Below are 18,115 nucleotides of genomic sequence, written 5' to 3' on the forward strand. Positions count from 1 at the left end.
AATGTGATGAAAGGTGTGTGAATGTAATGAATGGGGTGTGCATGTAATGAAAGGTGTGTGAATGTAATGAAAGGGGTATGAATGTAATGAAAGGTGTTTCAATGTAATGAATGGAGTGTGAATGCAATGAAAGGGGTATGAATGTAATGAAAGGGGTGTGAATGTAATGAAAGGGGTGTGAATGTAATGAAAGGTGTTTCAATGTAATGAATGGGGTTTGAATGTAATGAAAGGGATGTGAATCTAATGAAAGGGGTGTGAATTTAATGAAAGGGGTGTGAATGTAATGAAAGGGGTATGAATGTAATGAAAGGGGTATGAATGTAATGAAAGGGGTGTGAATGTAATGAAAGGGGTGTGAATGTGATGAAAGGTGTGTCAATGTAATGAATGGGGTGTGAATGTGATGAAAGGGGTGTGAATCTAATGAAAGGGGTGTGAATGTAATGAAAGGGGTGTGAATGTAATGAAAGGGGTATGAATGTAATGAAAGGGGTATGAATGTAATGAAAGGGGTGTGAATGTAATGAAAGGGGTGTGAATGTGATGAAAGGTGTGTCAATGTAATGAATGGGGTGTGAATTTAATGAAAGGGGTGTGAATCTAATGAATGGGGTGTGAATGTAATGAAAGGGGTGTGAATGTAATGAATGGGGTGTGAATCTAATGAATGGGGTGTGAATGTAATGAATGGGGTGTGAATCTAATGAATGGGGTGTGAATGTAATGTAAGGAGTATGAATCTAATGAATGCGGTGTGAATGTAATGTAAGGAGTATGAATCTAATGAATGCGGTGTGAATGTAATGTAAGGAGTATGAATCTAATGAATGGGGTGTGAATGTAATGAATGGGGTGTGAATCTAATGAATGGGGTGTGAATGTAATGAATGGGGTGTGAATGTAATGAATGGGGTGTGAATGTAATGAATGGGGTGTGAATGTAATGAAAGGGGTGTGAATCTAATGAATGTGGTGTGAATGTAATGTAAGGAGTATGAATCTAATGAATGTGGTGTGAATGTAAACAAGTGTTTATATGCTATTGATTCAGCTCAGTTGTTGTTTTTGTGTGTGTGTCATCACTGTACATGGATTGCAAAGAGTGCATTATGCCGTGTGTGTATCATCAGTGTACATGGATTGCAAAGAGTGCATTATGCTGTGTGTGTGTCATCACTGTACATGGATTACAAAGAGTGCATTATGCTGTGTGTGTGTCATCACTGTACATGGATTACAAAGAGTGCATTATGCTGTGTGTGTGTCATCACTGTACATGGATTACAAAGAGTGCATTATGCTGTGTGTGTGTCATCACTGTACATGGATTACAAAGAGTGCATTATGCTGTGTGTGTGTCATCACTGTACATGGATTACAAAGAGTGCATTATGCTGTGTGTGTGTCATCACTGTACATGGATTACAAAGAGTGCATTATGCTGTGTGTGTGTCATCACTGTACATGGATTACAAAGAGTGCATTATGCTGTGTGTGTGTCATCACTGTACATGGATTACAAAGAGTGCATTATGCTGTGTGTGTGTCATCACTGTACATGGATTGCAAAGAGTGCATTATGCTGTGTGTGTGTACGCAATCATACAATGAGTCAGTATACTACAGTTGTGTTTGTAATAGGGTAAAAGCTCATCTAAAAGCTATAGAGATAATAGAGAGAATCTGACATAAAAGCTTAAAGGGATATCAAACTCAAAACTTTTCTTATGTGATTCAGACAGAGCATAGCCTATTAAAAAAGTTTCCAATTTACTTATTTTATCAAATTTGCTTTGTTTCCATGGTATTCTGTGTTGAAGAGATAACTCTGGACTGTTACATGACAGCAAATAGTGCTGGCATCTAGTGCTCTTGCTAATGGATAAAAATGTTGCAAAATTGCTGCCATATAGTGCTCCAAAAATGGGCCCGGACCGTAGGCATGCGTAACTGCTTTTCAACAAAAGATACCAAGAAACAAAGAAAAATTGATAATAAAAGTAAATTAGAAAGTTGTTTAAAATCACTTGCTCTATCTGAATCATGAAAGAGAAGTTTGGATTTCATATTCCCTTAAAATAAACAAATTTAATTAACAAACAGATTTTTTGACTACATTTTAGACAAACTAAATAGGGTTAATATATATATATGGATTGTTGATACGTCTCAGGAGTGTCCTCCAGTAATGTTGGTGTATTTATCAGCAGCAATTGCCATCTACGTGTTATTTACTGTAATTATGAATATTAATAATTAATAGCAGTATAAAATTATTGTCAGCGATGTCTCCAATTAATATAGCAGAATTTTTGTCAATACACTCCAGTAAGATGTTAAATCTCTGCAGTGTACCCCAAAATAAAACTATTGAAACATCTATAAATTTGACAACAATATTATTATTAAAAATAAATATTTTATCTCAATATAAAATATTCCTAAATTCTGATCAGCCAATAGAATGCGAGCTCAATCCTATTGACTGATTGGATCAGCCAATAGGATTGAACTTCAATCCTATTGGCTGATTGCATCAGCCAATAGGATTTTTTCTACCTTAATTCCGATTGGCTGATAGAATTCTATCAGCCAATCGGAATCTAAGGGACGTCATTTTGGATGACGTCACTTAAAGGAACCGTCATTCAGTAAGAAGAATCTGGATGAAGAGGATGCTCCGCGTCGGATGTCTTGAAGATGGAGCCGCTCCGCGTCGGATGGATGAAGATAGAAGATGCTGTCTGGATGAAGACTTCGTCTGGAGGACCACTTCGCCCAGCTTGGATGAAGACTTCTCCCGGCTTCGTTGAGGACTTTGGCCCGGTTAGATGAAGACTTCTTCCGTTTCCTTGAGGATGGATGTCCGGTCTTCAGAACAGTAAGTCGATCTTCAGGGGGCTAGTGTTAGTTTTTTTTAAAGGTTTATTGGGTGGGTTTTATTTTTTAGATTAGGGTTTGGGCCGCAAAAGAGCTAACTGCCCTTTTAAGGGCAATGCCCATCCAAATGACCTCTTCAGGGCAATGGGTAGCTTAGGTTTTTTTAGATAGTATTTTATTTGGGGGGTTGTTTGTGTGGGTGGTGGGTTTTACTGTTGGGGGGTGTTTGTATTGGGTTTTTTTTTACTGGTAAAAGAGCTGATTTCTTTGGGGCAATGCCCCACAAAAGGCCCTTTTAAGGGCTATTGATAGTTTAGTTTAGGCTAGGGTTTTTTTTATTTTGGGGGGCTTTTTTTATTTTGATAGGGCTATTAGATTAGGTGTAATTAGTTTAAAGATCTGTAATTTGTTTTTTATTTCCTGTAATTTAGTGGGGTGGGGGGTTGGATTTAGCTAATTTTATTTAATTTATTTAATTGTTTTTAATTTAGTTAATTTATTTAATTGTAGTGTAGTATTAGGTGTTAGTGTAACTTAGGTTAGGTTTTATTTTACAGGCACATTTGTCTTTATTTTAGCTAGGTAGTTATTAAATAGTTAATTACTATTTAGTAACTATTCTACCTAGTTAAAATAAATACAAACTTGCCTGTAAAATAGCCTAAGCTAGCTACACTGTAACTATTAGTTATATTGTAGCTATCTTAGGGTTTATTTTATAGGTAAGTATTTAGTTTTAAATAGGAATAATGTAGTTAATGATAGGAATTTTATTTAGATTTATTTAAATTATATTTAAGTTAGGGGGTATTAGGGTTAGACTTAGGTTTAGGGGTTAATACCTTTAGTATAGTGGCGGCGACGTTGGGGGCGGCAGATTAGGGGTTAATAAATGTAGGTAGGTGGCGGCAATGTTAGGGACGGCAGATTAGGGGTTAATAATATTAAACTAATGTTTGTGAGGCGGGAGTGCGGCAGTTTAGGAGTTAATATGTTTATTATAGTGGCGGTGATGTCAGGAGCGGTAGATTAGGGGTTAATAAGTGTAGGTAGGTGGCGACGATGTCGGGGGTGGTAGATTAGGGGTTAATAAGTGTAAGATTAGGGGTGTTTAGACTCCGGGTTCATGTTAGGGTGTTAGGTGTAGACATAAATTTCATTTCCCCATAGGAATCAATGGGGCTGCGTTACTGAGTTTTACGCTGCTTTTTTGCAGGTGTTAGACTTTTTCTCAGCCGGCTCTCCCCGTTGATTCCTATGGGGAAATCGTGCACAAGCACATACGACCAGCTCACAGCTGACTTAAGCAGCGCTGGTATTGAAGTGAAGTGTGGAGCAAAATTTTGCTCTACACTCACTTTTTGTCTTTTAACGCCGGTTTTGTAAAAACCCGTAATATCAGCACTGCAGGTAAGTGAGCGGTGAGAATAATCTGCTAGTTTATTCATAACGCAAAACTCGTAATCTAGCTGAGAGATTGTTATACAAATATCAATCGACACTTAGCCAATTTATGTGTAATTCTTAAGAGAGTTTGCAGTAAATTAAAATGAATTTATCAATATGGAATACAAAACCTTTCCTCTCAACAGTAAATTACTTAATGCTAGATATGATTATTTATAGACTACACACGCCTATGGAACACCTACCTGTAACTACAAATTGCACTTACAAATCACAGCTACAATCTAACTAGAGCTATAGAATACCTTTGATTAAAAACATCAAAAATATAAAACAACCGCTAATACATTACAAGTAACCAATATGAGAGTTCAGCTTTTTCAATCAAAGTTTTCCAAAGTCATACGTGAAGGTATTTTTGCAAACAGGGTATCACAAACACAGAGAGTTATTCCAACCCAGGCCCCAAGCCAAAGTGTGTTTTTGTGTCTCTTTCCTGCTTTGCATAGTCTTTTTGTCTGTGTCTGACTTCCAGCTTCATTTCAAAATCACCCAAAGGAAATTCTCTGGGTACGCCCTTTTAGTCTGAGATTATCTCTCATTGGCCCTTGGAAATGCATATGGTAGTTTTAAATCCCCTGACAATTTAAAATACTCTTTGGTTGCAACTCTTGTATTGAACACCGGGGGGACAAAAGGCAACATAATGTAGTTTCATTAGCAAATACTTATACAGAAAAATATATATTCTTAAATGTATATTCAATATATTTATTATTTTCTAGTATTAATAAACTATCTGTTCAGTATATGGCTCATCTAATATAACTGAGCGCATATTTTTGATTTTGATAGAATCATATAATTTCATATCTAGTATATCTCCAATGCTGAGTGTATAAAAACATATGCTATAATTCACAGCACAAATTACATAGGCCTTTATCATATGTCTGAAATAAAGAAAATGTTAAACATTTTAAATATACCAATACAATTATTTATATTTAATTCCCTTTAAATTTAAAGGTATATTAGGCGTTAGACACATCTCCCAGATCCATAAATATACATTTATACAATACTGAGGTACAAATGAAACATCTGAACAATTTATTTAAGTTTTAAGATTTAAATTCTTATATAGATTCTAGCTTACACGGGGTTACATATACTTTATTAAGTTTCTCCTGCTATTTTCCATAGATGTAAGTCTGAACTTCGGGTATTTGAACTCAGCATAGGGTAATTAACACTTTGATGATAAGGGCCACATTCCCTGAGAATTTTTCTATATTCAAACATCAGTTCAGACTGAACGTCTGTTGTCTACAGGGGGGCATCCTGAATTAAGTAAGTTTTAGGGCAATTATTTTAATTGAGTTATTTAGAAATATATCAAAGAGCAGTCTGTATATTGAGTGTAGAGAGGGGTCTGGACTGAAAAGTTTGATTTTAGAATTTAATGAAACTTACATTAGCCAGATTTTCATATACATATTAATTTTTTCTCTACATCATATATGTATGTATGTAAATTTATATATTACATAATGTCCCTCACCTATTCCCTGACAGGATCCAGGAAATTATTTGGGTGCGCCTCTGTGAAGGAACTTTTCCTATAGCTAATTTTGGTGTCCAGAATATGGAATAAAAAAGTGGATTTTAAACTAATGATGCAGAGACTTTAAATTTTTTTTAAGATCAATGTGTTTGTATTAAAAGCTATAAACTTCTGAACCAATGAAAAACAGTGATACGTTTCACCCTGAAGTTAAAGCTATTGTAAAACATTCATAATATTTCTCCATATGGAGAGTTGTGAATTTCTGAATACATTTTGTCCAAACTTACTCTCTATAAAAAAATGTAGGTGCTGAGTCCAATCCCTGATACACTTTACAATAATGCCAAGTAGATCTGAGATTTCAGCTTCCCTTGACAAATACAGAGAAGGATATTGCAGTACAGTATCATGTTGCAAAAAAAGTAGTATAATTAAATATTGTTACAGATCTTAAAAAGAAGACCTATAAGGCACAGCCAGTGTAATCCTGTGGCATTGTCAAAGGATAGGAAGTATGGCTCATCCACCCCCAGCCCCTCAGTGTCCCCGTTTTAAAGGAATGGCTGAGCCAAGCAAACAACCCAGGCACATCCATTATGCACCAACCCAGAGACACTCATGGTACACCACAACCCTTCACATCTGCATGTGACTCCTCCCCTGATACATGCGGCCCTGTACACAATATGCCAGTGAACCACTGCCCACCCGCTCTTCAACATCCCTCATCCTAGAAAGCATCCAGAAAATATGGGGAGGTATGAATATGTGTAATATCTGAACATTTTGTGCTGCACTCTCTCTTCCTTCTAGTTGTGTAGCGTTCTTTCTCCTATTGGTGCACAGGATGCTGTTAGTTGTAGTTCCAGGTACAAAAGCAGTGAAAGACAAGTGTGAGAAGCCTAGTACAATGCTATAACACTATGGTACCTGCCAAGGTCAGCACCTTACTTTTTTTAAAAAGTGACTTGCCTATGTGAGGCTTTAGACAAGAGATGTATAATCCCTGCAACCATCTTATGATTGCTATAAGATCAGGGCTGGCCCTAGCCATTGCGGGGCCCAAGGCAGGATGCCAAAGAGGGCCCCCTTTCACCCGCCCTCAAGCCCGCCCAATCTCCGCCCCCAACTCCGCCCCACAGCTTTTAAAATGGAAAAAAAATCATTTAAGGTAATGCACAACATTTTATATATAAAAAAAACATAAATCCACAAATGTGGATCACTATAACATTGTATATATTGCAATATACCATTTGTACTATTGGAATAACTGTTTATTTATATAATGAAGAATTATGCTGAACGGTTGAGTTGAACTGGGCCTTATTTTTATGTGTTTTTCTTATGATAACAAGAACATTACAGAGACGCCAGGGCCGGCCCTAGCAAGTGCAGGCCTCTACCCAGAACAAAAATACTTAAAAGAAATGGGGCAATGCACTGTACCACACAAACACACAGATATAATACACACAGAGATACTTATATACACATACATCCACACACTGTGTCAGACCATACACAGGTGTACACACAACACACACACACCACAGCCCACAAACAGCCCACACACACCACAGCCCACATACACCACAGCCCACACACACACACACACACACCACAGCCCACAAACAGCCCACACACACCACAGCCCACATACACCACAGCCCACACACACACACACACACACACCACAGCCCACACACACACACACACACACCACAGCCCAAACACACACACATCCCACACACACACCACAGCTCACACACACACCACAGCCCACACACACACACAGCCCACACACACACACAGCCCACACACACACACGCAATAAATGAAATAAATGGTGCCCCCAGCAATAAAATGATGCCCCATCTCCCCTGCTATAAAATGATGCCCCCAACAAAAATATGATGTCCTCAGCCCCCCAGCAATAAAATGAATCCCCCTGCAATAAAATGATGTCCCAGCCCCCTGCAATAAAATGATGTCCCAGCCCCCTGCAATAAAATGAAGCCCAATGCAATAAAACAAAGCACAGTCCCCCTGCAATAAAATTATGCCCCAGCCCCCTGCACAAAAATTATGCCCCTGCAATAAAATGATGCCCCCAGCATAAATAATGATGCCCCAGCAATAAAATTATGCCCCAGCTCCCCTGCAATAAATTGATGCCCCCAACAAAAATATGATGCCCCCAGCAATAAAATGAAGCCCCCAGCCCCACAGCAATAAAATGATGCCCCCAGCACCCTGCAAAAAATGATGCCCCAGCAATAACATGATGCCCAATCTCCGCCCCCAACTCTGCCCCACAGCTTTTAAAATGAAAAAAAAAAATTTAAGGTAATGCACAACATTTTATATATAAAAAAAAACATAAATCCACAAATGTGGATCACTATAACATTGTATATATTGCAATATACCATTTGTACTATTGGAATAACTGTTTATGTATATAATGAAGAATTATGCTGACAATTAGGAACGGTTGAATTGAACTGGGCCTTATTTTTATGTGTTTTTCTTATGATAACAAGAACATTAGAGATGCCAGGGCCGGCCCTAGCAAGTGCAGGCCTCTACCCAGAACAAAAATACTTAAAAGAAATGGGGCAATGCACTTTACCACACAAACACACAGATATAATACACATAGAGATACTTATATACACATACATCCACACACTGTGTCAGACACATACACAGGTGTACACACAACACACACACACCACAGCGCACACACACCACAGCCCACACACACGCACACACACCACAGCCCACACACACACCACAGCCCACACACACAGCCCACACACACACACAGCCCACACACACACAAACACAGCCCCCCCACACACACACGCAATAAATAAAATAAATGGTGCCCCCAGCAATAAAATGATGCCCCATCTCCCCTGCTATAAAATGATGCCCCCAACAAAAATATGATGTCCTCAGCCCCCCAGCAATAAAATGAATCCCCCTGCAATAAAATGATGCCCCAGCCCCCTGCAATAAAATGAAGCGCCCCTGCAATAAAACAAAGCACAGTCCCCCTGCAATAAAATTATGCCCCAGCCCCCTGCACAAAAATTATGCCCCTGCAATAAAATGATGCCCCCAGCAAAAATAATTATGCCCCAGCAATAAAATTATGCCAAGCTCCCCTGGAATAAATTGATGCCCCCAACAAAAATATGATGCCCCCAGCAATAAAATGAAGCCCCCAGCCCCACTGCAATAAAATTATGCCCCCAGCCCCCTGCAAAAAAATGATGCCCCAGCAATAAAATTATGCCCCAGCTCCCCTGCAATAAAATGATGCCCCCAGCCCCTGCAATAAGTTGATGCCTTTAACAAAAATATGATGCCCCCAGCACCCCTGCAATAAATGATGCACCCAGCAATAAAATAAAGCTCTCAGTCCCCCTGCAATAAAATGATGCCCCAGCCCCACTGCAATAAAATTATGCCTCCAGCAATACAATGAATCCCCCCTGCAATAAAATGTTCCCCAGCCCCCCTGCAATAAGATGATGCCCCTGCAATAAAATGATGCCCCCAGCCCCCCTGCAATAAATGATTACCTCAGCCCCACTGCAATGATGAACTGGGCCTTATTTTTATGTGTTTTTCTTATGATAACAAGAACATTAGAGATGCCAGGGCCGGCCCTAGCAAGTGCAGGCCTCTACCCAGAACAAAAATACTTAAAAGAAATGGGGCAATGCACTTTACCACACAAACACACAGATATAATACACATAGAGATACTTATATACACATACATCCACACACTGTGTCAGACACATACACAGGTGTACACACAACACACACACACCACAGCGCACACACACCACAGCCCACACACACGCACACACACCACAGCCCACACACACACCACAGCCCACACACACAGCCCACACACACACACAGCCCACACACACACAAACACAGCCCCCCCACACACACACGCAATAAATAAAATAAATGGTGCCCCCAGCAATAAAATGATGCCCCATCTCCCCTGCTATAAAATGATGCCCCCAACAAAAATATGATGTCCTCAGCCCCCCAGCAATAAAATGAATCCCCCTGCAATAAAATGATGCCCCAGCCCCCTGCAATAAAATGAAGCGCCCCTGCAATAAAACAAAGCACAGTCCCCCTGCAATAAAATTATGCCCCAGCCCCCTGCACAAAAATTATGCCCCTGCAATAAAATGATGCCCCCAGCAAAAATAATTATGCCCCAGCAATAAAATTATGCCAAGCTCCCCTGGAATAAATTGATGCCCCCAACAAAAATATGATGCCCCCAGCAATAAAATGAAGCCCCCAGCCCCACTGCAATAAAATTATGCCCCCAGCCCCCTGCAAAAAAATGATGCCCCAGCAATAAAATTATGCCCCAGCTCCCCTGCAATAAAATGATGCCCCCAGCCCCTGCAATAAGTTGATGCCTTTAACAAAAATATGATGCCCCCAGCACCCCTGCAATAAATGATGCACCCAGCAATAAAATAAAGCTCTCAGTCCCCCTGCAATAAAATGATGCCCCAGCCCCACTGCAATAAAATTATGCCTCCAGCAATACAATGAATCCCCCCTGCAATAAAATGTTCCCCAGCCCCCCTGCAATAAGATGATGCCCCTGCAATAAAATGATGCCCCCAGCCCCCCTGCAATAAATGATTACCTCAGCCCCACTGCAATGATGCCCCCAGCAATAAAATGATGCCCAGTTCCCATGCAATAAAATGATGCCCCATCCCCACTGCAATAAAATGATGCCCCCAGCAATAAAATGATGCCCAATCCCCCTGCAATAAAATTATGCCCCATCCCCACTGCAATAAAATGATGCCCCCAGCAATAAAATTAAGCCCCAGCAATAAAATGAAACCCCCTGCAATAAAATAATACCCAGTCCCCCTGCAATAAAATGATGCCGCCAGCCCTCCTGCAAAAATAATGATGCCCCTGCAATAAAATGATGCCCCAGCTCCCCTGCAATAAAATGATGCCCCCAGCCCCTGCAATAAATTGATGCCCCCAACAAAAATATGATGCCCCCAGCAATAAATGAAGCCCCCAGCCCCACTACAATAAAATGATACCCCCAGCAATACAATTAAGCCCCCTGCAATAAAATGATCCCCAGCCCCCTGCAATAAGATGATGCCCCTGCAATAAAATGATGCCCCCAGCCCCCCTGCAATAAATGATTACCCCAGCCCCACTGCAATGATGCCCCCAGCAATAAAATGATGCCCAGTTCCCCTGTAATAAAACTAAAATTATGCCCCATCCCCACTGCAATAAAATGATGCCCCCCGCAATAAAATGATGCCCCGGCAATAAAATGATGCCCAGTCCCCCTGCAATAAAATTATGCCCCATCCCCACCACTGAAATAAAATGATGCCCTCAGCAATAAAATGAACCCCCAGCAATAAAATGAAACCCCCTGCAATAAAATAATGCCCAGTCCCCCTGCAATAAAATGATGCCCCCAGCCCCCATGCAAAAATAATGATGCCCCAGCAATAACATTATGCCCCAGCTCCCCTGCAATAAATTGATGCCCCATACCCCTGCAATAAATTGATGCCCCCAACAAAAATACAATGCCCCCAGCAATAAATGAAGCCCCCACCCCACTGCAATAAAATGATGACCCCAGCCTCACTGCAATAAAATTATGCCCCCAGCCCCCCCTGCAATAAATGATTATCCCAGCCCCACTGCAATGATGCCCCAGCAATAAAATGATGCCCAGTCCCCCTGCAATAAAATTATGCCCCATCCCCACTGCAATAAAATGATGCCCCCAGCAATAAAATGAAGCCCCCATCAATAAAATGAAACCCCCAACAATAATATAATGCCCAGTTCCCCTGCAATAAAATGATGCCCCCAGCCCCCCTGCAAAAAATTGATATCCCCAACAAAAATATGATGCCCCCAGCAATAAATGATGCCCCCAGCCATAAAATGAAAGCCCCCAGCCCCACTGCAATAAAATGATGCCCCCAGCCCCACTGTAATAAAATGATGCCCCCAGCCCCACTGTAAACAAAGATGCCACCAGCAATACAATGAAGCCCCCTGCAATAAAATGATGCCCCCAGCCCCACTGCAATAAAATGATGCCCCCAGCCCCACTGTAATAAAATGCCACCAGCAATACAATGAAGCCCCCTGCAATAAAATGATGCCCAGCCCCCTGCAATAAGATAATGCCCCTGCAATAAAATGATGCCCCCAGCCCCCCTGCAATAAATGATTACCCCAACCCCACTGCAATGATGCCCCAGCAATAAAATAATGCCCAGTCCCCCTGCAATAAAATGATGCCCCATCCCCACTGCAATAAAATAATGCCCCCCAGCAATAAAATGAAGCCCCCAGCAATAAAATAATGCCCCGCCCCCTGCAATAAAATGATGCCCCATCCCCACTGCAATAAATGATGCCCCTAGCAATAAAATAATACCCATCCCCCCTGCAAAAAAATGATGCCCCAGTTCCATTGCAATAAAATAGTGCCCCCAGCCCCAATGCAATAAAAGGATGCCCCCTGCAATAAAAATATGCCCCCAGGCCCCCCTGCAAAAAAATGATGCCCCCAGCACAATAATGATGCCCCAGCAATAAAATTATGTCCCATCTCCCCTGCAATAAAATTATACCCCCAACAAAAATATGATGCCCCCAACAAAAACATGATGCCCCCAGCAATAAAATTATTTCCCTCCCCAGCCCCCCAACAATAAAATTAAACACCCCTGCAATAAAATTATGCCCCAGCCCCCTCCTTCAATTGCCCCCAGTAATAAAATAAAGCCCCCTGCAATAAAAATGAAGCTCAGTCCCCCCCAGCAATAGAATTATACCCCAGCCTGGAGCCCCATGCAATAAAATTATGCCCAGGCCCAGGCCACCTGCCAGAGGGCCTTTGAATAATTAAAATCTGGCACTAGTCAGTCACACTCACTGTGTCTGACTGACAGTCTGGGGGCCTGGGCCAAAGCAGGGCTCCTACCTGGCTACGAGCGGTCTACGACTCCGGACTGCTGCTCCGCCTCCGCCTTCCGTGCCAAATTCAAAAAATATTGCGCCAAAAAAAAGGCGCTAAACAAATACATTTAAAAAAAAATATTAAAGATTTAAAAAAAAATATTTTTTTATTAAATTTGCCAGGCCCCCCTGACCGCGGAGCCCAAAGGCCGGCCCTGTATAAGATATATGTTCATTTTAGCTCTCAGAGTAGAAAAGTTGTCCCTAAGCCCCTTCATATCAACATATTCATGGTTCCTGCAGCCCCCTAAAGGGATACTAAACCCAATTTTTTTATTTTATGATTCAGATAGAACATGCATTTTTTTAAGCAACTTTCTCATTTATTTCTATTATCAATTTTTCTTTGTTATCTCTGTATCTTTATTTGAAAAGGCAGGAATGAAATCTTAGGAACCGGCCCATACTTGGTTCAGCACCCTGGATAGTGCTTGCTGATTTGGTGGCTACATTTAGCCACCAATCAGCAAGCGTTACCCAGGTGCTGAACCTAAAATAGCCTGGTTCCTACTTTTCAAATATAGATACCAAGAGTATGAGGAAAATTTGATAATAGGAGTAACTAAGAAAGTTGCTTAAAATTGCTCTATCTGAATCATGAAAGAAAAAATGTGGATTTACTATCCCTTTAAGTTCCTTTGGAGCAATCATAGGCCTAGATTTGGAGTTTGGCGGTAGATGGGCTGTTAACGCTACGCAGGCTTTTTTCTGGCCGCACCATAAAATTAACTCTGGTATCGAGAGTCCAAAAAAATGCTGCGTTAGGCTCCAAAAAAGGAGCGTAGAGCATTTTCACCGCAAATGCAACTCTCAATACCAGAGTTGCTTACGGACGCGGCCAGCCTCAAAAACGTGCTCGTGCACGATTCTCCCATAGGAAACAATGGGGCTGTTTGAGCTGAAAAAAAACCTAACACCTGCAAAAAAGCAGCGTTCAGCTCCTAACGCAGCCCATTGTTTCCTATGGGGAAACACTTCCTACGTCTGCACCTAACACTCTAACATGTACCCCGAGTCTAAACACCCCTACCCTTACACTTATTAACCCCTAATCTGCCGCCCCCGCTATCGCTGACCCCTGCATTATATTATTAACCCCTAATCTTCCGCTCCGTAAACCGCCGCAACTTACATTATCCCTATGTACCCCTAATCTGCTGCCCCTAACACCGCCGACCCCTATATTATATTTATTAACCCCTAACCTGCCCCCCACAACGTCGCCGCCAGCTACTTACAATAATTAACCCCTAATCTGCCGACCGCAAAGTGCCGCCACCTACGTTATCCTTATGTACCCCTAATCTGCTGCCCCTAACACCGCCGACCCCTATATTATATTTATTAACCCCTAATCTGCCCCCCTCAACGTCGCCGACACCTGCCTACACTTATTAACCCCTAATCTTCCGAGCGGACCTGAGCGCTACTATAATAAAGTTATTAACCCCTAATCCGCCTCACTAACCCTATCATAAATAGTATTAACCCCTAATCTGCCCTCCCTAACATCGCCGACACCTAACTTCAATTATTAACCCCTAATCTGACGAACGGAGCTCATCGCTACTATAATAAATGGATTAACCCCTAAAGCTAAGTCTAACCCTAACACTAACACCCCCCTAACTTAAATATAATTTACATCTAACGAAATTAATTAACTCTTATTAAATAAATTATTCCTATTTAAAGCTAAATACTTACCTGTAAAATACATCCTAATATAGCTACAATATAAATTATAATTACATTGTAGCTATTTTAGGATTAATATTTATTTTACAGCCAACTTTGTAATTATTTTAACCAGGTACAATAGCTATTAAATAGTTAAGAACTATTTAATAGTTACCTAGTTAAAATAATAACAAAATTACCTGTAAAATAAGTCCTAACCTAAGTTATAATTAAAGCTAACACTACCCTATCAATAAATTAATTAAATAAAATACCTACAATTACCTACAATAAAACCTAACACTACACTATCAATAAATAAATTAAATCCAATTCCTACAAATAACTACAATTACATAAACTAACTAAAGTACAAAAAATAAAAAAGAACTAAGTTACAAAAAATAAAAAAATATTTACAAACATAAGAAAAATATTACAACAATTTTAAACTAATTACACCTACTCTAAGCCCCCTAATAAAATAACAAAGACCCCCAAAATAAAAAAAATCCCTACCCTATTCTAAATTAATAAATTTAAAAGCTCTTTTACCTTACCAGCCCTGAACAGGGCCCTTTGCGGGGCATGCCCCAAGAAAATCAGCTCTTTTGCCTGTAAAAAAAAACATACAATACCCCCCCCCCCCCCCAACATTACAACCCACCACCCACATACCCCTAATCTAACCCAAACCCCCCTTAAATAAACCTAACACTAAGCCCCTGAAGATCTTCCTACCTTGTCTTCACCTCAACAGGTATCACCGATCTGTCCTGGCATCCGGTGCTGAAGAGGTCCAGAAGAGGCTCCAAAGTCTTCCTCCTATCTGGCAAGAAGAGGACATCCGGACCGGCAAACATCTTCATCCAAGCGGCATCTTCGATCTTCTTCCATCCGGTGCGGAGCGGGTCCATGTTGAAGCATCCGACGTGGATCCATCCTTTTCTTCCGGCGTCTCCCGACGAATGACGGTTCCTTTAAGGGACGTCATCCAAGATGGCGTCCCTCGAATTCCGATTGGCTGATAGGATTCTATCAGCCAATCGGAATTAAGGTAGGAATATTCTGATTGGCTGATGGAATCAGCCAATCAGAATCAAGTTCAATCCGATTGGCTGATCCAATCAGCCAATCAGATTGAGCTCGCATTCTATTGGCTGATCGGAACAGCCAATAGAATGCGAGCTCAATCTGATTGGCTGATTGGATCAGCCAATCGGATTGAACTTGATTCTGATTGGCTGATTCCATCAGCCAATCAGAATAGTCCTACCTTAATTCCGATTGGCTGATAGAATCCTATCAGCCAATCGGAATTCGAGGGACGCCATCTTGGATGACGTCCCTTAAAGGAACCGTCATTCGTCGGGAGACGCCGGAAGAAGAGGATGGATCCGCGTCGGATGCTTCAACATGGACCCGCTCCGCACCGGATGGAAGAAGATCGAAGATGCCGCTTGGATGAAGATGTTTGCCGGTCCGGATGTCCTCTTCTTGCCAGATAGGAGGAAGACTTTGGAGCCTCTTCTGGACCTCTTCAGCACCGGATGCCAGGACAGATCGGTGATACCTGTTGAGGTGAAGACAAGGTAGGAAGATCTTCAGGGGCTTAGTGTTAGGTTTATTTAAGGGGGGTTTGGGTTAGATTAGGGGTATGTGGGTGGTGGGTTGTAATGTTGGGGGGGGTATTGTATGTTTTTTTTTACAGGCAAAAGAGCTGAACTTCTTTGGGCATGCCCCGCAAAGGGCCCTGTTCAGGGCTGGTAAGGTAAAAGAGCTTTTAAATTTATTAATTTAGAATAGGGTAGGGAATTTTTTTATTTTGGGGGTCTTTGTTATTTTATTAGGGGGCTTAGAGTAGGTGTAATTAGTTTAAAATTGTTGTAATATTTTTCTTATGTTTGTAAATATTTTTTTTATTTTTTGTAACTTAGTTCTTTTTTATTTTTTGTACTTTAGTTAGTTTATGTAATTGTAGTTATTTGTAGAAATTGTATTTAATTTATTTATTGATAGTGTAGTGTTAGGTTTTATTGTAGGTAATTGTAGGTATTTTATTTAATTAATTTATTGATAGGGTAGTGTTAGGTTTAATTATAACTTAGGTTAAGACTTATTTTACAGGTAATTTTGTTATTATTTTAACTAGGTAACTATTAAATAGTTCTTAACTATTTAATAGCTATTGTACCTGGTTAAAATAATTACAAAGTTGCCTGTAAAATAAATATTAATCCTAAAATAGCTACAATGTAATTATAATTTATATTGTAGCTATATTAGGATTTATTTTACAGGTAAGTATTTAGCTTTAAATAGGAATAATTTATTTAATAAGAGTTAATTAATTTCGTTAGATTTAAATTATATTTAACTTAGGGGGGTGTTAGTATTAGGGTTAGACTTAGCTTTAGGGGTTAATACATTTATTAGAATAGCGGCGAGATTCGGTCGTCAGATTAGGGGTTAATAATTGAAGTTAGGTGTCGGCGATGTTAGGGAGGGCAGATTAGGGGTTAATACTATTTATGATAGGGTTAGTGAGGCGGATTAGGGGTTAATAACTTTATTATAGTAGCGCTCAGGTCCGCTCGGCAGATTAGGGGTTAATAAGTGTAGGCAGGTGTCGGCGACGTTGAGGGGGGCAGATTAGGTGTTAATAAATATAATATAGGGGTCGGCGGTGTTAGGGGCAGCAGATTAGGGGTACATAAGGATAACGTAGGTGGCGGCGCTTTGCGGTCGGCAGATTAGGGGTTAATTATTGTAAGTAGCTGGCGGCGACGTTGTGGGGGGCAGATTAGGGGTTAATAAATATAATACAGGGGTCGGCGGGGTTAGGGGCAGCAGATTAGGGGTACATAAGTATAACGTAGGTGGCGGTCGGCAGATTAGGGGTTAAAAAAATGTAATCGAGTTGCGGCGATGTGGGGGGACCTCAGTTTAGGGGTACATAGGTAGTTTATGGGTGTTAGTGTACTTTAGGGTACAGTAGTTAAGAGCTTTATGAACCGGCGTTAGCCCAGAAAGCTCTTAACTACTGACTTTTTTCTGCGGCTGGAGTTTTGTCGTTAGAGCTCTAACGCTCACTTCAGAAACGACTCTAAATACCGGAGTTAGGAAGATCCCATTGAAAAGATAGGATACGCAATTGACGTAAGGGGATCTGCGGTATGGAAAAGTCGCGGCTGAAAAGTGAGCGTTAGACCCTATTTTGAGTGACTCCAAATACCGGCGGTAGCCTAAAACCAGCGTTAGGAGCCTCTAACGCTGGTTTTCACGGCTAACGCCAAACTCTAAATCTAGGCCATAGAAAGTTGTTAAATTCAATACATCTTATGTTCTCCCAAACTTATCTAAAAAAGCTTTGATTGTTTTCTATCTTAGCTTTTTTTAGTTAAGGGAGTTGCCTAGTAACTAGTGGCCACATGATGTATTCTATGGAGGTGTTAAGATGATGTCACACACTTGGGTCATGGG

This window comes from Bombina bombina, chromosome 11 (assembly GCF_027579735.1).
Source record: "Bombina bombina isolate aBomBom1 chromosome 11, aBomBom1.pri, whole genome shotgun sequence".
NCBI lineage: Eukaryota > Metazoa > Chordata > Amphibia > Anura > Bombinatoridae > Bombina > Bombina bombina.